The following is a 16563-nucleotide window of genomic DNA, read 5'->3' as shown; positions in this document are numbered from 1 at the left end:
AGAGAAAGTGCATTCTCGATCATTACCCTTTGTCCGACAAAGGGGCTGATCTTGTCACTATGATCACCCACTCAGATGAATTCTCAGACTATTCCAACATACCCAGGTTTTGATCTCCATCTAAGGATCTCACTGATTGGCATATCAAAGACAGCCCGATCCGACACCTAGTGAAGTGTCATAATCGAGTCTAGGGGTCAGGTGTAATTTTCCAGTTTTGCCCATCTACCTCCAAGGTCCAGGGCAATACTGGAAATCTGGTCCGGTTCAAGGATTCGAATAATCCCATACTGCATGTGCCTTGGGTCTCACCCTGGTGGCCGAGACAGGCCATCACAACACTTGGTGGCACACCAGTATCAGCTTTCGCAGGATAAATCTCCCCAAACTTATCCAACGGCTGTGAACATTTAAAACTAGTACGAATCTCTATAAAAGTCCAGTTTTAGGGTTTTGTACAGAATTAAACCAAACAACATGAATCAAACATGCACTTTATTTATTTCCACTAAATAACAAAAGTACATCAAATCAAATTGAAGCTAAGGGCATACAAAACTGTCTAACATTTGTTATCTGCGTTTATTTTATTTTGGATTTTTCTCCATTTTCTTTGTTGTTTCATCAAGCATCCTAATGAACTTTTAACCAGGATTTGCTCTGTATTTGTTTTACTTTGGTTTGTTCTTTTTTTCTTTTTTTTTTTTGCTTATCTGCGTTTTTTGGAAATGCAGCCTTTTGATTGTAATGTTCTTTAGTTCATTTGTGGTTAGCTTTAGTTGGACTACTAGGATTGTGAATGAGGCTGCTCATGACACAACTAAGCGTCACTTGAACAGTAGGTTTCTATTTTCTGAAGCGCTACCAAGGTGGCTGGCTCCCTTTGCCCTGAGGGATCTTCCCACCATCCAACTTCCCCCAGCAGGGGTGTTAGACTCAGTTGCCCCCTTCTCTAATCTTTAATTTAGGTTTTGTTTTTCTTCTTCTCTTCTTTTATTGCTGCTATTTTCTTTTTGTTGTGTAGTCTTCTCCTTTGGAAATGAATGTCTATTCTACGGAGAACCTCTACCAAAAAAAAAAAAAAAAGATTGAATCCTTCTGATATCTCTACCAGTTTAGAACATATTTACATTCTTTGGAACATATACCGTATGAGCATCACACTGATGAGAAAAGGGCAAGGAATAAAAAGGAATATATATATATATATTAGAAAAAATGTACTTCATGTTGAGATTTTCTGATGCACGAATTGATAAAATTGTGGTGAGATAGCAATTTATGTTCATCCCATCTTTATTAGCTTGAATATCCATCAATGAGTTTATTTCAGAACTTCAAGGATTTTTATTCATAAAGAAAGTTCCAGATTTTTTGCAAAAAGAGGGAAGAACAGTTTTTCTATTTTATTTTTATTTTTCTCTCCTGCTTTTGGTTGTTGGATGAATTTATAATATTACTTGATTTGCTAAGACCTTTCACTGAAAAATTGGGCAATTTGAGGTGGAGATGGGCATCAATCATTCAAGTTTATAATTTTGAGATACAAGATTCAAGTTTTAAATAGCTCCTTTTCATAATCACAATGTTCTCCAAAAGGTTTTAATCATTCCTGTGTTCTGATTTCTGGCATAACCCATTCCCCATTAGAAGATGACAAACCATAAATTTGTCATCTTTGTTTTCATTTCTTTTTCTACTTCCTCTTTATCCTCTACTTCCTCTGTTCAATTTCATTTCTCTTTTGGTTTCATTGCTTAGGCCCATGAAATTACTCAATGCCCATCATGCTGCAAAACCAAAGTCTACCCATTCATTTCTATTTTCCTTCTATATGGAACCACCTATCCTTCTCATAACCACCTCAGAAGCTACTCAAAATTGACCTATTCATCAAGAATTGGCCTGCAATTACTCAAAGCCCATCATGCTGCAAAACCAAAGTCTACCCATTCATTTCTATTTTCCTTTTGTATGGAACCACCTATCCTTCTCATAACCACCTCAAAAGCTACTCAAAATTGACCTATTCATCAAGAATTGGCCACGTAGGAATCTTGCCAGAGGACTTGAACCAAACAGACTATGGGAATAGACCATTCCAATTCATATTCCAAAAGATTTTGATTCTGATTCTTGATTCCAATTCTGGCTGTGAATCAAACGGACCCTCAGTTCAATTCATTACATATTCTCATCTACTATAAACACCAGCTTCTGAAGACCACAAAAGATGTGGTAGATTGCTATGTCCATTCATGTATGAAACCGATCAAGAAATGTTTCAGTTCACTCTGTCAGCTAAAAACAATATTGGATAACAAAATTTCAATGAATGTCTGCAGGGAAGGGAATTCAGAAGTTACGGTGCGCTGATGAATGTGCCTTGATGATGGACAAGTTTTTTGACCTCTCTTTCTGATAGATCTGTTAAAGAAATCTCTTCTCTGAGAAATGGTTCAACTTCAACGTGCCTGAACACAGGTTGCAGAGGGATGAGGACAACAGTCGTGGACATGTTCCAAATTCTAGAAAAGTTATTGGGATAAATGGTTTCTATTTTGTTTTTGTTTTCTTTCCCCTTAGAATTTTGTGTACTAAAAATAGGGAAGGGAGTTTGAGATTGATTTTGTTTGTCCACTTAGTTTGCGCTGGTTTGAGAGCATGTTTGTTGTAATAGTCTCCATTGTATAATCAAATATAATAAAGAGCCAGTTTTTGTCTCACTGTTGTCATCAGTAATTGCCATCACCATCGGACTCGTTTGTTTGCACTGAGTGGACGTCTGAGCTCTAAGAGGATGACTTTGATGTTATCTCCATTGGTCCAGGCATGTATTTTATAGTTTCAGAGACACCCAAATCAAGAAAAAGTTTAAATACACTGTGTGACCTCAGAACATATAAAAGAAAGGATCAGATAATACCAAAAAAAGGTGCAGAAAATACAAGGAAAGGGGGAAAAGTTTCGCCTAGAAGTTTCAAATCACCAGTTTTTGATAGTCAAGAAAGTTCATTTTCTTGAGACCTAACCATTTGGATTCTTGTAATTAGGATCCATGCAGCTTCGGGTCAATTGTTAATTATTTATAATTTATTATTTTTATTAGTCATTAGTTTTTTTTGTTAATTTTAATTGTGTTAATTAGTAATTTTTATTAGCCATTCGTTATCTTTATTAATTTTAATTATTAATTATTATTTTTTATCAATTTTTTAAAATTATTTTAATTTTTATGTGTAAATTATTAATTATTAATTTTTTATTACATAATTATTTTAATTTTTATTAAGTATTAATTATGTATATATTTTTAGTCATTAATTTTTTTTTAATTATGTTATTTTTAATTATTAATTATTTTTATTAAGTATTACTTTAATATTTTTTATTAGTCACCAATTATTTTTAATAATTTTAATTGTATTTTTTATTATTTATTAATTTTTTATTTTTTATTCATATTATTTCAATATTATTTTGAATTTGATAAATTATTTCATATGAAATAGTACAAATTGAGCTAAAATTTACCAAATAGTCTATTCTAGGGGTAAAATAGTAAAATCAGGGAATTTCAGATGTTAAAGGTTTGGTCCAACACAAACAAAGTTAAGTATTCAGAGCCTCTAAAAAGTAGAAAAGTATCAATGCCTCTTTTCAGATTTCAGACACTTTTAATATCTTTTTAACTTTTCAGATTTCAGATTTCAGTTTTATCAAACGCCACCTAGTCTTGCTTCCTTCAAACATTTCAGATGAGGCAAAAATGTACTCAAAGAGCAGTTGCCTTTAAACTCCCATTTGACAACCATGAGAAACAGAAAGAATCAAAAGACGGTAAATGCAACGATGGGGGACCCAATTGTGCCGTTATGAATTCCATCAGGTCAAGAAAAATGGCTGAATATGAACATGGAGATGGCAATGCAGTCATCTCCATAAAAAAATGTTCAACTAAGAATGAATCACTAGTCAAGGACACCTGAGTTGAGGTGAGATGTGGAATGAACCTCACCTGTGAACCTAAGCATGTCTTTTAAAGGACTGACCATATTTGCTCTAACGAATGTTAATAAAACTTCCTTTTTATTTACAACTATATCTGGCATATTTGATAGAAAATAAAGTAGTAAACAGTTTGAAAGATGACGTACCCAATGTGATATATCTTAGAAGGGTACTTATCAGAGAAAATTAGTAAGCACTTTTCTCTTTATATGTTTGCCCATTATAAATTGTATATTACCATCTAAATAGGAATAGCTTAAGAAAAATGAATTAAATTAGGTGGAAAAAATGTTCAGTTAATGTCATGTTAATTCCCCAAAATGGTGAATGTTAGAAGGCCCATCATAATAGAAAACAAAGCATGTACCTGTAGATGCTCCAAAGCCTTTTGTGCACGAGGTTCTGCCATAGAAGCTTCAAAATCAAAATACCTGTCAGCAGAAATGAGACATTTATCATGGAGGATCACATCTAAATTAGAAAGATTAACTTCTTGTAAATCTTGTAGGAGTTGTTTTTTTCCAAAATTATACATGGGAAAATTACAAAGAGAGAATGATAAAGATATTACCAACATTTTGAACATAAAAAAAAAAAGACCTAAGTAGCAAATAGATAGATTGGCATTGAATAGTATCACTTTAAATAGTACAAATTGAAGGATGATATGAACTTTCTACAGTGATTCAGTAAAATAACCAATGCATATAATCGACAAATGCTTGCCATATCCTCCACATAAAACTAAATGCTGTCATACATATGTTATATATGTGTCACCTAAATAGCACCATCTAATTATGTGAGAGATGGTTTTCCAGCCATAAGGTTGTTATTCAGATATCTGAGTGGTATTAAAGTTTTGGGCAGGAAACATAAGTAAAATAGCAATCACTTTCGATCCCATATAAAAATTGATTTACAGTTGTTGTAAAAACCAGTTACTTTTTTATGTTTCTATCTAGTACTTTTTTCTCAATTATTTATTTAAGAATCACTCATATCGTAATGCTGAGTTCTACTAACCAGAGGGCATGATTGACTTGTATAGTGCCAATAAACAATAAAACATTAAATTCCTAATCTAAAAGTAGAACGATACTCACTTAGCAATCCCATTGTTAGAGTCATCAACAACCCTCAGTGGGTGCTTTCTCTGTGGTTGGCTTTCAATCTTAATTTTTGAAAAAGACAAAAGGTAGTAATCATTGAGATATAAAATGATAATAAAAAAAAGTCAAATTTAGAACCTATCAAAAAAATTAAAAAATCAAATTCAGTTGGAAGGTACCTTTGTTAAATTTATGCCCCTCAAAGAAAAAACAGCCAAGGCTTTAAACATTAGCCCAGGGCCTTCTTCTAAGGTGAAAACAATGCTTGTCTGAAGAAAAATTGCAATTGGTTTGAAAGGTTAGACCAAAAGTACAATAAGATGATATGGCAATAGAAATAGCTCCACCTTAAAGGGCCTGTCAGTTTTGGGAATTATAGGATCCCTTGAAAGTATCAGAAAACGAGTAATATTGTCGGAATCATCCTGCTCGATCACATGGTACCAAAGCAAGTCAAGTTGCATTCATAAGAAACAACAACAACAACAACAACCATGTAAATATTCTTCAGAAAACAAAAGATCCACATGAAAAGACACTCCATAAAAATTGGAAGTGGTGTATCAAAAATATACAACCAAAACAAGTTCCATATAACAGCAATCATTAGAAGAAACCATAATCAATATTTTCATTTTCTATTTATATATTCATTAGCAATATAAAGGCCATTACCCAATTCAGCTACCTGGGGTCTTGGGAGAGGTAGACTGGATACGGTCCTAAACTTCGACACTTTTTTGCATAAAGTGGCCACTCTCGGGCATGAATGTATGTTCTCATATTTGCCAAATCAAGATTTTACCATCACGCTAAGCAATGGCCCCTATATTCATTAGCAATATGCTTTATATATTACTTGAGCAGATTTTTATTAGCCATCTATATTAGTCAGTATATATTTGGGGAATATGACACTTAATATGATGAAACTTCAAACATTGTAAAACTATCTTTGATGTTCAAGAGTTTTCAATAATCAATTTTCTTGATAAGCATCCGTAGCTTTGCCATGCTTAACCCTAAAAGCAATATGTATGCACGTTTTGGATTTTGAAATTCGCACCAGGGAGTGTCATCTGTCATCTGACAAGTCATAAGAGCCAACTTGGATGAAAGATCTATGGTTGTAATTTAATGAGATTTACAATTTAAATTATGTAGAGTTTTATGTGGGATGGAATATAAATAATGGTTGAATTGTGACCAACTCTAGTGACGTGCACTTTAATTTTCCTTCAAATAACGAACTGTGAAAATTTGCATAAACCTCACTGAGGCCAGATGAGGCAAAAAGAGCCATAACTTTCTAATAGTAAGTAAAGCATTTTGGGAATAGGTATTTGTAACACAATCCCATACTTCCTTAGTGGTATCCATCCCGAAATGGTGCTTGCTAATGTGTGGCAGCATGGAATTCACAAGCCAACAATTATAATGTAATTCTCCTACATCCACTTATCATAGGCTGGATCAGTCATCCCAGGTTTCTTTGTACTACTTGTCAAGTAATCCCACTTCTCTCTACTATAAACATAGATGTGTATAGACTATGACCATTCAAGATAATTTTTACCATCTAGTCGAACAACAGTTATTAGGTTAAAGAAATTGTCAACAAACACTACTTGACCAAGACCAGACTCTGCTGATTGTTTCAGTTCAGCCTCAGATTGCTCCATTGATCCAAAACTTCAATGGGAAGTCTTTGAAAAAGGATATAACAAACACAAAACAACTAACCTTCAGCCAACATGAAGTAACAGAACTAGGGTTCCACCAACCCTGCAACCCAGGAGAATCTCTGAACAAGAAGCCACTCCTACTAGACACTTCCACAATATTCCGAAGGTGTTTTGATATCAAAGGAAGGTCTCTCTAGTCAGCCTAGGTTTTGTATTGAAAACTTCAAGAGACCTTCCTGTGTTTCAAAATTTTCAATTTATGGTCTCCAAAACCTCTCTCCAACTAGGTGACAATTATAGGAACGATCAGAAACTTAACTTTCCATACACACCGCTGATCAAAGAATGTATGAAATCAAAAAGTAGAGAAAAAGGGCCTGCTCTGATACCAAAAAGTAAAACAGGTTCAAAGAAGAAAAAAAGTTTAGTATAACAGTAAAAAAGAGAAGTAAACATAGAGTGATTGGTTGATCTGTTCGATCCCCACCCCCATGTTTCTATTTTCTTAACTTAATTTTAATGTGAAATAAATTGCAGAATTACCCAGAAGTATAAAAGAAAGGACATAAAAAAAAGTTAGGCCCAATAGAAACCAAGAAAAGGGCAGCCCAGTACACGAGGCTCCCGCCAATGAGGGCTCTGGGGAGGGACAGATGTATGCAGCCTTACCCCTGCAGATACACATAGAAGCTGTTTCCAAGATTTGAACCCTGGTCACCTAGGTTGCAATAGATCAACCCAACCAAAGAGGAAGAAGGTAAGTGTAGAGATGATGGGCCGAAAGGGCCTTAGTTTCTTTTTCTCTTTATGTTATGTTTATGGCTGATGCTTGCTAGTAGTGAGCCTTAGTTATGGGCCTGTTTTCCCTCTTTTATTATTGTCTTTAGTGCTGGCCGCCCTACTAAGGGTAACCATGTAATTGTCCTCATCTTTACAATTAGAGAATAAAAGATATTGTTGGGGGGTTGAAGAGAGGATCGAACTACTCTCTCTTATCCTTCCCTTTCTTCCATCTTCTTCCTCTATCACTTCCTCCTCCATCTCCTTCAATCTTATTCTTCTCTCTTGTTTTTCTTTTCTTTTATTTCAGATTATTGCAGGTGGGATTTTCAACTTGGTATCAGAGAAGCAATCCAACCTTCTCTTCTCTTCTCCTTAATCCCATACATAGGTTGTATGGAGAGTTGATTTGTTAATTGATTAGCAAGTGTTCAATCCAGTTAGAGGAGGATTTTGGAGATATTTCAGTGCTGATTTGAGGCACAAAGCAGGTTCTTGGAGAGTTTCCCGAAAATCCTACCTAACTGAAGAGTTTTCTGGTTACGAGGTATAGAGACAATCTAGAAGTGGCGCTTGGGGATAAAATAGAATATTTTTTATCATCATTAAGATCAATACAAGTTGGATAGGTTTTTGTGGCTTCTAGTAGGAGCAGCTAGACTTTCTCCCTTTCTCCCATTTTGCTAGGTCCGGTGAAAACCCTGATTTGGTTGCTTGAAGAGAAACTTTGGACTTAGGACAGTAAGTCTTGACTAGTAATACCCTATTTTGATTTTTGATTTGTCTCCATTCGGTCAATGAAGCGAACTGGAGGTGAGATGAAACTCTCCATAGATTTCGGATTTGATCCAAAGGATCTGTGGAGACTCTATTAGGGGCAATAACATCATTAAAGTTGGATGGAACTAATTTCTTGGCTTGGTCTTATTCTATAAAGATTTATGTTTTTAATAGAGGGAAATGGGGGTACATCACTAGGTCCAAGGAGAAACCTGTGGAGGATGACCCTACCTATGAGAGGTAGGGTGTTCCACTTATTTTCCACCTACCAACTTTTATTTTCCACCTACCTATGAGAGGTAGGGTGCCTCTGACCATATGACTAGTGTGTTCCACTTATTTTCCACCTACCAACTTTTATTTGGCCGAGATAAGATCTCCCTTGCTAATAGTTCTCTTGCTCCTATCTCTAGCAAGGGAGACATCAGAGCTTCGAATACTCTCACCTTATCCACCGTCCTTCATGTTCCTAAACTAAACACTAATTTGCTTTCAGTTAGTAATTTGACAAAACCCTTGAATTGCAGTGTGACCTTTTTCCCTTCTTACTGTGTTTTTCAGGACATAGAATCTCAAAAGGTGATTGGGAGTGGTCATGAGGCAAATGGGATATATGTATTGGACATGCCTGGACAGAGTCAAGTATCACCTCCAAAAGCATCTTTTTGTTTAAATGTGTTAGAGTCGATCAATTGTATTATGTTTTGTCATTATCATTTGGGCCATATTTGTTTTTCTTCGTTGAGCCTTTCCTTTTTGGCTTTATTTACCTAAAGTGTCAAGTTTACATTGCGAGTCACACGAGTTATCAAAGCATTGTGGAAGTTCTTATTCTACAAGTAATAAAAGATCTACAGTTCCTTTTCATATTGTTCACTCTGATAAGTGGGGTCCATACCATTTACCTTGCATGAGTGGTTATAAATATTTTATTTTTTTTATTGATGACTTGTCTCATTACACCTAGCTTTACCTTATGTGTTCCTGTGCTGAAGTACCCAAGCTTGTGAAGTAGTTTTATGAATTTGTACTTACCCAATTTGATACCTATATCAAGATATTCCGATCAGATAATTCTAAGGAATATTTTGAAAAGGATCTTATTTCATACTTTGAGAAGTTTAGGGTTATACATCAGAGTTCTTGTCCTTACACTCTAGAACAGAATGGGGTGGTAGAGAGAAAGAACCAACATGTTGTTGAAGTAGCTAGGAGCATCTTTTTTGCCTCCCATGTTCCAGTGAGATTTTAGGGTGATGCAATTATGACAACTACCTACTTATTGCTGTGAGAAAAGGTAAGAGGAAATGTACAACACATTGTATTTCCAAACACCTGTCTTACAGCTTGTCATTCCCATCTTATTATTCCTTCTTAGCCTCCATTTCTTCTTAGCCTATACCCAAGTTAGTTACAAAGGCATCATCTAAGCTATAATGGAGGAAGGCTATGAGAAGTGAAATAGAAGCACTTTGTAAAAATAATACATGGGATATTGTGGATTTGCCTCATGGGAAGGAACTAGTGGGATGTAAGTGGGTGTTCACAATCAAGTATCATGTTGATGGCACCATTGAGAGGTATAAGGCTTGGCTAGTAGCTCTAAGGGGTATACTCAAGTATATGGAGTTGATTATATGAAAACTTTCTTACCAAATGCAAAAATGACCATAGTGAGAGTTTCGTTGTCCTTGGCAATGAGTTATGACTAGCCATTATATCAGTTTGATGTTAAGAATGCTTTCTTAAATGGAGATTTGACTTAAGAGGCTTACATGTCACTTCCCCCAAGTATGTATGGTAAGGAAATGCAGTGCAAGGTATGCAAGTCGAAGAAATCTCTTTATGGCCTCAAGCAATCCCCGTGAGTTTGGTTTGATAGATTTAGAGCTGCACTTGTTGGGTTTGGCTATATATAGACACAATCAGACCATACTTTGCTTGTAAAGAGGAAAGGCAATCAGGTTACCTTCCTCATTGTTTATGTTGATGATATTGTAGTTACAAGGAGAGATTTCGATTACTAGGTCTAAAGATGGCATCTTCATCTTCCAACGGAAGTATGTGTTCGATCTTCTCACGGAGACTAGGAAAATTGGTGCCAAACCCGCCTCTACACCTATTGATGCTAACCACAAACTCTTAGCTAATGATGGTGAGCTTTTCAACAGACAGGGGAGTGTTCTAGAGATTTTTGGGGAAGTTGCTATACCTTTGCATGACATGACCAGATATCTCATATGTTGTTAGTTTGATTAGTCAATTTATGCATGCCCCCAAAGACACACATATGGTTACTACATAATGGGTTTTGTGTTATTTGAAGGGAACTCCGGGAAAGGGTATCCTCTTCTCTAAGCATGGACATATGAAGCTAGAGGCTAACACAGATGCTGACTAGGCTGGTAGTATTGATGATAGGAGAACTACATTTGGTTACTGTGCCTTGGTTGCAAGGAACATTGTCTCCTGGAGAAGTAAGAAACAATCAGTAGTAGCCAGATCTTCAGTTGAGGCAGAGTACAGGGCAATGGAACATGGTGTTTCAGAGTTGTTATGGCTCAAATCACTTTTGGAGAAGATGGGTATTTCACATGATAAGCCCTCAATGCTTTACTATGATAACCAGGCTGCGATCAACATACCTCACAACCCAATTCAGCATGATAGGACAAAGCATATTGAAGTTGATTGGCATTTTATAAGAGATGGTAGCTTCAGGATAAGTTTTCCTTCCTATTGCCTTAAAGCAATAGTTAGTAGGTGTTTTGACTAAAGGTGTTCCCAAGGTGAAGCTACAACACTGTGTAAGCAAGCTGGCCATGATTGACATCTATGCTCAGCTTGAGGAGGAGTGTAGAGATGATGTGCCGAATGGGCCTTAGTTTCTTTATGTTTCTTAAGTTATGTGCTGATGGGTCGAATGGGCCTTAGTTTCTTTTTCTCTTTAAGTTATGTTTATGACTGATGTTTGTTAGTAGTGGGCCTGCTTTTCCTTCTTTTATTATTGTCTTTAGTGCTGGCTTCCCTACTAAGGTAACCATGTAATTGTCCTCATCTTTACAATTAGAGAATAAAATATATTGTCAGGGGGCTGAAGAGAGGAACAAACTACTCTTCTCCTTCCCTTTCTTCCATCTTCTCCCTCCATCACTTCTCTCTCCTCCATCTCCTTCAATCTTCTTCTTCTCTCTTGCTTTTCTTTTCTTTTCTTTCAGATTATTGCAGGTGGGATTTCCAAGATTTGAACCATGATCACCTAGGTTGCAATGGATCAACCCAGAGTAAGAAGGGAAGGACAATAGAGGAAGAAGAAAGGGTTCGAGTGATCAGTTGATTTGTTTGATCCCCATCCCCCTGTTTCTATTTTATTAACTTAATTTTAATGTGAAATAAATTACAGAATTATCTAGAAGTATAAAAGAAAGGGAATAAAAAAAGTTGGGCCCATTACTCCTAAGGCCTAATCGAAAACAAAAAAAAAGGGGCGGCCCAATGCATGAGGCTCCTACCAATGCGGGCTCTTGGGAGGGACAGATATATGCAGCATTACCCCCACAGAGAGGTTGTTTCGAAGATTTGAACCTTGGTCACCCAGGTTGCAATGGATCAACCAAACCACTGCACAAAGTCCCACCATTAGCCCAATACAAACCAATAAATAATAAATAAAAGGAAGCATAAATAGACCAAGAAGAGCCCATACCAATTGCTCAACAGTTTCTCTGCTTAGCTAACCCATCAACTGAGTCATTGGTTGATCAGAGTCCAATTGTAGGCTATATGAAACACTCCACCCAGCTTTCATTCTAATTTCCCTTGTAACATATCTACGTTTCCAAGAGCTTGACCAATTTCTCGTGAGCCACACAACAATTACATTCAAATCCCCTTCTACCACTTGGTCTGTAAAATCAAGATTTAGCCAATCTCAGCCCATAGCAAACTACTAATAATTCTTCCTGAGTCAAGTCACTATAGCCAATGGGTTCAGAAAATAAAACTCTGGAAATCTTGGTCATTAAAAAATAATAAGCATAACAGAAATGTCTGAAATGATACATTAGAGGATGGGACTTGTTTTCAAGTCCTGCACCACATAAACAGCACATAACTCAAGAATAATAATCACCAGAAAATGGCAAGATTCTAATGAACTTTGGTGGCTGTTCTATCGATAATCCCTTCTTATGTGGGCAGTGGGCACTGCAGTTAGAGGAGCAGCAGAATGGGACCAAATGATTCTTGAGAGGGATCCGCAGTAGTCATTGGATGGATGATAGATTATTATACCAAGATCAGCAAACTCTTTAGTAGATGACTTAGCAAGGCAAGGGATTGGGAGAGCAAATCTATTTTGGGACACACGACTTAGGATAGTTACTAATGACAGTTGTTTCTATTTTTTTATCCAAATCTTGCATAGACTTGTTAGCATGGAGGCTATGTTCTCATCGCATGCGATAAAGTGATACTCTTTAATCATTACTAATGAATAAAATGATATTAGGACAAGTGTAAGAACACTGAGGGCCAACAAAATCAATGAAAATATTTGTTGATATTTAGGAAATACAAAATCAATATAAGTAAACATTTCTAAGTTGTCAAACATAATTAGAATTTACCATAAATGGCAAGTAAAATGGGTAATACAAAAAATGCGTATTACATATATCCAGTATTTTGCATGATATATGTTAGGAATGCTGCCTAACTAAGAGTTCCTTTGAGGGGATCCACCTCCAGAAACAGAAAAGTGAGAGAGAAAAATGAGAGGAAGAGAGAGAGAGAGAGAGAGAGAGAGAATAAGATTTCAATACTGTCCATTCCTCAATGGCTTTCAGTCTGGCCTTATGCCCTTGTATAGGCTTACAATTGAATTACATTCAGTTATGGAGCTCTCCTTCCATCTAATACATGTGTAACAACCTTCTGACATGGATTCCTTCAATACACATACTTAATTGGAAGTGTGCACCTTGTGAAACACTGGCTAGAGTAGGAACCCTCCATGGAACTGGGCCTTAGCCCAATGGGCTCAATTGGTGGCTTCACTTAAAGGAGTCATGGCTACTAATGATGCATACTGTTAAAGTGTTCTCAAATAGAAAATGAGTAATCACAAAGAAGTGGTTGCTTTTAACCAGAAAGCTGAAGTAGAAATGTAGGATGGAAAAGGAATCAAGAATCCACTATTTCCTGAATTTCATGTTTGTCCCTAAAAGAAGAGTCAGGTGAATATAGAGCAGCAGGTTTAGTAAAGCCCTTTTTCCATTTTAGAGGATTTTCAAATCAGAAAGAAGGTGGTAGTCATTCCACAATTCATTTATTTTACACCTCTCTCATCCCCTTTTTGAGTTAGGGTCACCAAGTCCAAAATTCCAAACACAGACTTGTAGGGTAAAAGTAAATGTTGGTTGACAAGACATGGAGTGTATCAGAACATTAGAAGGCATGCCAGAAAGTATTTATGAATCCAGAGTCACTTTTTCAAGGAATATGCAGATAAAAATAACAGAGCTAAAAAGGCTAACGAAAACTATACTTGGAATCTTTCTGCAAGAATGTTAAACCCATAAATTTCTGCAGCTCGAGCACTTGCAACAAATCCAGCATCTCTTAGGCCACTTGATGCTATGAACTGAACCGAAGTTTTCACAATTATACCAAAGCAACTACAATGATAACTCTACAAAGCTGAAATAACATGCAAGAGCAAAATCTGTACCTGGGCAGCTCCTGCAGTATCATCTACACTTTCTCTAACAACACCCAACTTGCTCAAGTTAATCTCACATTGAGCAAGTGTCTTTCAATTTCTAAGATGAGCTCAGGTATCCTTGTGGATTCATGCATGAACCAGAACATGGATTCACCATTTTTAACCACCAAATATCAATATTAAAGAGACAGGACCCAACCCTAAAAAAGTGTCTACTAACCGGAAAATCTCCCTAACCGTTTATCTTATTCCTTACATCCCATGTTTTAGCTCATAAGTAGATTATTAGGATAATCTGATTGGAAGAACTCTTTACATACAAGAGTGGCTTAATGTTAGCCCAAACTCAATAGTATTGAGCCATGTATTTACAAAAATTTGTAGAGAATATAGACATGTTGTACCATGTGAATACTGATTGGTTTCTTCTTTTAACAAACGAAAGAACTAACCTGTGGATGGCTTAAGACACGTTTTAGGTCCTCCTTTCTCACAGCTGGCAATCCCAACAGGCAGTGGTCAACAACCAACTGCACCTCATCCACAATGTGCAGCCTATGCCGGAGGAGCAAATCATAATTACGATGGATGCTTCCACCCAGAGAATTCTCAATGGGAAGAACTGCTTTATCAACCAGCCATAGTTCAACTGCCTGTTAAACAGAAATCTTCAGTATAAAGGCTGTAATAATGGCTAGGTTGATTTAGTCACAAATTCCATCTTCTTAAACCTTGAATGCATCTTCGAGCTGATCACAAGGAACAGCCTCACATTTAGGATATGTTTTGAGAGCGGCTGCCTCACTGAATGCACCCGGTACCCCCTATATCAATTGATAAGCCCAATATAAGAACAACCAAATGAAAATTGTCAAGGCTCAAGTGATTGTTATATTAGAAATTACCTGATATGCAATGTGCACCTTTGAACCATCACTTGGGAAAGTAGAAAGGTCGGTTAATTATGGATAATGGCCCTACAATTTATAAAAAATATTAGGGCCATTACATTTTAGAGGTCAGGATAAAGGACCATTAGACAATGGGGGACCTTTTACAAACTTGATGTGCATTGCAGTAACTTAAAATAGAACGTTGTAAATAATTGCATTGAAGAAATATTTTCCAAATTGACACAGAAAACCCTATCATATTGCTGAAATTCTAAAGTTATGAGTGAACATTGAACCTCCTACTTTAGACAGCCTCACCAAACCAGACTAAGAATCAACTCAACCACTTGATTTCTGGCTACTTATATTAGCTTCTTCCTTATTGGTGAATTATATCTTCTACTTGCAAACTGAGATGTAATCTTCTAATTTCAGCTTTGTTTAGACACTATATGTTGCGTAAGTGGAAAGCACTTCTCTAGCATATCATGTGGAAAATGGAGTGAGTTTTTCATAGCTCATCATGATTTCTCCAAGGATATCCACTAGCTAATGACATGATAAAATTTTCATCGAAGGGGCCAAATTACTAAGAAGAAACCACCCTTTTAACAGTTAAAGGAAAAAGGCATAGGGGGTTAACTAGAAAAGAAAATTCTATCAACAAACTCTTTCGGTACAACTACAACCATTCAATGCCACTTCTACTATGACATCAATGCCTATCCAATTCAGAGACCCATTAATATAACAGTCTTCCCAACTTATGCTGCTACTAGAAGCTTTTGAAATCCTGATTTCTTAGATTGCTTACCTTTGACTGTCCTTTTATAGGATTGGCAGAGATAATGGAGTTGCATTCTCTATGCCCAAAACGATCTAATTTTAGATCTCATAATGCAACTACAACCATACAATTCACCCAAAAAGTAAAAGAAAGAAAGAAAGAAAGAAAGAACTATAATTCAGATCTGGGATTGTAGTGCCTTATACATACTGAATTAAATATTCACAAAAATTAAGAGCATTCTTCGTTGAAAAAAAGAAAACAATAATGACAAAACATGAAAAAAAAAAAACAAATAGGAATAGCATAACCGACTTGGTAAAGAGTTCAAATCCTTATGCAATTTTCTTTATTCAGAATCCTCCTCCTGATCAATCAACCGCTGGAACTCAATTGCGGGTGGTGACGGGTTCTCATCCTCAACAGGTTTAGCCGCTCGCTGAGCTGATAAACTCCCATAAACACTATTAAAATCCCATTTGCAGACTATTTCAGTCACGTTCTTGCAACTGAGAGTAAGCCCACAACGCCTAGAACCCGAATCTCCGGTGCCCATGTGAGGAACAGAGCAACCCAAACGGGAACAGACTTCAAAGCCATTAAACCAGCTGCTATACCTCAATGCAGCTTTAACAAGAAACCAACTTCATTTGGGAGCCTCGGGGAAGAGAGGCTTTTATGAGAAGTACCCAAAAGAACAGCGTTTCCAGAGAGAGAGAGAGAGGAATAAAGTAGTTGGTGGAACCCACCAAGGCACCAAATGTCTGGTGAAGTCGGTATTTTGATATGC

At 36.4% G+C, this 16563-nt stretch overlaps 1 pseudogene across 1 annotated transcript in view; it reads right to left on the bottom strand.

Moving 5' to 3' along the window:
• Positions 1-16563, bottom strand: part of LOC104588317 (arogenate dehydratase/prephenate dehydratase 1, chloroplastic-like) — a 34358-nt pseudogene extending 17795 nt beyond the window's left edge. Inside the window, exons 1-8 of the transcript XR_016080334.1 lie at positions 16089-16563; positions 14999-15070; positions 14825-14917; positions 14546-14746; positions 12075-12274; positions 5303-11989; positions 5118-5185; positions 4379-4442 (exon numbers count right to left, since the gene is read on the bottom strand). The product of XR_016080334.1 is annotated as an arogenate dehydratase/prephenate dehydratase 1, chloroplastic-like (transcript). The remainder of the gene's footprint in view (positions 1-4378; positions 4443-5117; positions 5186-5302; positions 11990-12074; positions 12275-14545; positions 14747-14824; positions 14918-14998; positions 15071-16088) is intronic.

The sequence above is a fragment of the Nelumbo nucifera genome, chromosome 1 (genome assembly GCF_055504915.1).
Source record: "Nelumbo nucifera cultivar China Antique chromosome 1, China Antique-T2T, whole genome shotgun sequence".
In the NCBI taxonomy this organism is placed as follows: domain Eukaryota; kingdom Viridiplantae; phylum Streptophyta; class Magnoliopsida; order Proteales; family Nelumbonaceae; genus Nelumbo; species Nelumbo nucifera.
The sequence above is the reverse complement of the archived record's forward strand: the minus strand, read 5'-3'. Positions and strand labels throughout refer to the sequence as shown.